Below are 5,000 nucleotides of genomic sequence, written 5' to 3' on the forward strand. Positions count from 1 at the left end.
ACAAAACTTCGTAATGTTATATTTTATTAATGTTTGAATAGATGTTTGTTATTCAACTCTGTTAACTGTCATTGTTATTTCTTAATATATTGCCTCGAAGGAGAAGAGGGAGATGAGAGACAAGAGGAAGAGAAAGTAGAAAAAAAGGAAAGACAAGGTTAGACGAGGTTAGATTTTCAAAAAGGGCAAAACAAAACAAGACAAAAAAAACAAACTAACAATAACAGGAAGAAGATGAAAGAAACTGAATAAAACGGAAAACAAAGAAGAAAATAAAAAAGAGAAAATATAGAAAAATAGGAAGATGAAAGAAGACGTTCCCTCAAGACGCAGGGTGTGAGAGGAGAAATCTCTTAGGACTCTACGCAACACGAGGTCATGACCAGACTACAAGATGTCCAAATGAAGGGAGCAAGACGTCATGCAGTCGCCGTCATGAGCGACCTGCATGAACAATGGCTATAACAATGCACAGTGAATAATCAATAACGCGATTGGACTTCTGGCATCATGAGGGAACGTTGTGCAACAGCAGGATTATTTTCAATAATATATCGTGTCCCACATTTTTGTATTCGAAATATTTCTCTTAACGGTTAATGTGATTTGTTTTATAATGAGTAATTGCCTCATTAGGTTCGGTCATTAAAACGACAAACTAACGAGTATTAGATAATAATTAAGTGACTACCTTTCTATAATAATCACTCAACAATGCCAACGAAAAGTTTATACGTTGCACATAATTACTAGATTTAATTATTAATCTGATAATTAATTAACTTCCCTAATCCCTTACATGTGATATTGCCTTCAAATAATGCTTACATTTTTGCATATATAATAATGAGATACATAAATTATGAAGCATATTATGTGGCTTGTCCGCGCGTGAATTTCATCTCGAGAAAAGGCCGTTTGTCTTCGCGTGAATTTCTTACTTTAGTGCTACGCTTTCTTAAAATTGTGATTTTCGTCTCTTTTCTGTCGTGTTTTATGTGCTTTAAGGGTATGCTATAAAGTCTAGTGGTTTTTTTTCTAAATTTAAGTAAATGCGCAAAAGCAAGATGCGAAGAAAAAAAGCATTAATATAAGTGGAAAGATAAGAAAAAACAAAAAAAAAATCGCGTGATACCGTTGCCAAGATGTCGAAGAAATCGCGAGAATCAGAGGATTTTATTTATCTCTCTACATCCGCTCTTGCTTCAGTTCCCATGAAAAGGTAAGACAAGTTTTTAGCTCTTTGCAGTTTCGGGTTTAGTGTGAAATACTATTTACATAATCTTATAACATAGACTGTAGAAAAATATGCATTTCATCACCGCTACTGGAATTTGCAGTTGATTGATTTATGTACAATGTAGTTTTTTTTTTTAATGGTTCCTTTAAGGCTCAGTGATTAGATGTGTTTTTTTTTTCTACATTATTTTACGAACCATATATGTGTATATACTGTAAACGTATGTGGATTTGCGAGGTTAGCACATGGGCGCCGGGAAACTGTTACGTAACCTAAATAAAAAAGATACAAGACGAAAGAGTAATAAGAGAACAAGAATAAAAATGCGAAAATATAGAAAAAAAGAGACGATAAGAAGGAGAAAAGGGGGGATGGAAGAGGATGAGGAAGTAGTGATGTGGTAAGGAGAAGAAGGAGTATAAGAAAATGATGTAGGAAAGAGGAGAGAGGGAGAGGGGGAGGGAATAGGAGAAGAGGGAGCAGCAGCAGCAGCAGCAGGAGGAGGAGGAGGAGAAGAAGAACAAGAACAAGAACAAGAAGGAGGAGGAGGAGAAGAAGAACAAGAACAAAAAGAAAAAGAAGCAGAAAAATTATAAAAGACAAAAAACGTACGAACAAAGAGAAAGGGAGGGGCATGGAAGAGGAATAAGGAGAATTAGTGATAGGAAGAAGAAAAGCAAAAGAACAGACCAAGGAACAATGATAATAAACAGGAAAGTATTCCTTAACACGGCATCGGAAAGTGAAGCCTCGACATGACCGTACTTCGCGCTCGGCATAAGCGAGTAAAAATCAAAATATCGCGCCAGAATTTCGAATTCGGCGACAGAATTGACAGCGTGCATTAGCAGGGTAAACGCCTTTGCTGAAGGATTGTGTGTCGGCGATAAAGATTTCGGTGTTCGGAGGCGATGTAATGGCTGTGACTTTGGCGGACTTTGGATTGCGTTGTTGGTCCGAGCGTTTCGGAGCATTTTGAAGTATCATGTATGCGATGTACATATCATATTATATGTTTTAATTTGAGGTTCGTATATGTATGTATTCATGTATATCTATCTGTGTATATAGTGTTTTTTTTTCTCTGCTTGTGTGCGTATGAGCGCGTATACAACCACTTTCTTTAATAATTTATCATTATTACTACTTTCTTTTCCTCTTTCTGTCTTTCCCTTTCTTTCTGTTTTCCTTCCACCAAAATCAGGCTGATAATTCCGGTGAATTTCGACACAAAAGCTAGTTTAAGAAAGCCTTCAAACGAACTTACAGACCGGTTCTCTCGTAAGAAGAGCAGCAAGGTTAGTACTTCGAAAGCAAGGAGGGCACTGGTGTCTGCCCTTCTTTATTTGGGACGAAAGCGGATCCTCGAAATACACTGGGATCTTTCTGTGCATGTTAACGATTGGTAAACGACTTGTATACATGATGAAGGTGTTAAAGTCAGACATGCTAACGTGAATTACTTGTTGGCTCGTGAAATTTAACCTCATTCCCTAGCGCTGTATTTCAACGTACTATTTCACTTTTCTCTTGTTTCTCTGCACATAGGGGGAGGAGGGGAGATGGAAGAGGAGGGGGAGGAGGAGGAAGAAGAGAAGGAGGGGGGGGGAGAAGAAGAAGAAAAGGAAATAGCAGAAGTATAAGAGCAGGAGGATAGGGGGAAGGCAGAAAAAAATAACAAAGAGGAAGTAGAGAGAGGAAAAAGTATCCAGTTTGATTTAGTTAGCTTCGTTTTGGCAAACTATTGGCCATTCTAAAACGGTACAAATATTTGGAATGGATCGGTAAACCTTCAAACGCTGTCCGTTAACAAACATGGTTAGGTGGTTCCTAAGGTGATTTGTTTGTTTGTTGTTTTTCCCTTTTTAGTTCTTCCTGTTCGTTCTTTTCTCTATCCTTTTTAATATTTTCCTTTATATTTTACTCACCATCAGTAATGTTCGCCGTCATTCAAGTTATTGGTTACGTAAGTCACTTAATTAATACCTATAACAAGAACGTTGAAAGAAGCACGGCCATGTAAATCATTACAGACTATTCATGATTATGTAAATCGCTTTTGTGTACTAGCTTACGGTAAAACCTTCGACCTGGTTAGGAAAAAAAACACCACATTTCTTACAGCCAAATCAAGGTACGTTCGCAAACCGGCTTGTTAGTTTGATAAGGAGCCTGTTAGTGTCTCGTGACTGCCTGCCAAAATCATGAATGATGCCCAGGTCTCTCCTGCAGAAGGCCACAAAGTTTTTAGCGTTAATACGTATTTAGGGCTTGCAGAGGGTGGGGGGGGGGGATGGTGTGAATATTGTCTTTATATTCTGCTTTGCTTTTGTTGTTTATTTATTTTATTTTATTTTATTTTATTTATTTTTATCTATTTTTTCATGTATATATTCAAAAGATTATTGATGTGTCGTTTTGTTGAACTGAGTGTCTTTATTCATGAATATAGTGAAGTTCAGTTACATGTATATTCTATAGGGTCATCTTTTGCCTCATGGCTGGTTGCGCATTTATTTACTGAATAATATATTAGTTCCATTCATGCACATATCTATTCATTATCTTGCCATTTGCGTCGTGAGTGATTCGTCATAATAATTTCCTCCAGAAAAAGCGTCTCATTTCTCGATCTCTTCTCTTTCGCAAATCTCTCCGAGAGGCTTCCCTATCGCGCAGATCAAGAACCTATAATCATGATTGGACTCAATCGACGCCACCCCGAGGGATAATCCTAGGAGCATCTGGAAAAAAGAGGAGAGGAAAAGGAAAAGAAAATGAAAAAAAAAAAAAAAAAATGGATTCACGTATTTCCTTTACTTTAACCATCCAGTAAACCCCCTCTTGTGCAAACATGGCGGGATGGGCTGAGGTTATGGGGTTATGAGGGAGGGGGAGGGAGCTGGGGGAGACCGTCGACCTCTTGAAACGGGGAGAATGATAAGGTGTTGGGTGGGGATGGGGGGGGATGGGGGGGGTAGGGGGAGTTAATGGAGCCACTTGAAACGAGGGGAGAGAGAGGATAGGGTGATCAACTCAATCACTGGTTGATCACAGGGAGGGTAATGGTAGGCAATTGACCGCGATCCGCGAATTGGGCCACCACGCTACGTCGTGCTTTGAGACTTGCAGGTCAGGGAGTACAGATGATTCTTATTAATGGAAATCATAACCGTTGTTACTATCAACATCAGAATCGTCACTAATCCTATCACAATCATCACCAATGTCATCACACCACCACCATCATCTTCATTATCACATTTTTTCTGATATCATTCTTGTCATGACCAGAGCGATCATCCTCATTAAAAAGGTGATTAATTGATGATCAGGGGGTGAGTAAGAATCGGTCAAACATGCCTGGCTGACTCACCTGTTATATGTGTCGGCGCAAGTGAGCTGTGGGAAGTGGACAAATGTAAGTGATCACTTCTCCAACCTGTTGAGTAAGTCCGTCAGTAGCCAAGGTTTTCCCAGACGCCTCTTGTGCTGGCTCACTTCCAGCAATGGAAACCCGGGCTGTTGAATGCGCTCTTCCCCCTCCCGGGATGTCGTTTGTGTCTTTGTGTGTGTGTGTGTGTGTGTGTGTGTGTGTGTGTGTGTGTGTGTGTGTGTGTGTGTCTTTGATCTCTGTGTACTCGTTCCTGTCCTTGGTTGTCTGTCTGTCTGTATATCTGTGCCTCGGTTTGTTTGTTTCTCTCTCTCTCTCTCCCTCCCCCCCCCCCAGTCTCCTTATCTGTTACTCATTTCCTTCCCT

General features: G+C 39.5%; 1 long non-coding RNA gene across 1 annotated transcript in view; it reads left to right on the forward strand.

The window, feature by feature from the left end:
• The window catches only part of LOC147468969 (uncharacterized), a 339,294-nt gene that overhangs the window by 924 nt on the left and 333,370 nt on the right, over window positions 1–5,000 (forward strand). The window contains exon 1 of the long non-coding RNA XR_015192243.1: window positions 1–1,222. This exon is cut by the window's left edge and continues 924 nt beyond it. This is a non-coding gene — a long non-coding RNA (uncharacterized LOC147468969). The remainder of the gene's footprint in view (window positions 1,223–5,000) is intronic.

This window comes from Penaeus japonicus, unplaced genomic scaffold (genome assembly GCF_977035675.1).
Source record: "Penaeus japonicus unplaced genomic scaffold, GWHDUDI00000001_assembly GWHDUDI00000025, whole genome shotgun sequence".
In the NCBI taxonomy this organism is placed as follows: Eukaryota; Metazoa; Arthropoda; class Malacostraca; order Decapoda; family Penaeidae; genus Penaeus; species Penaeus japonicus.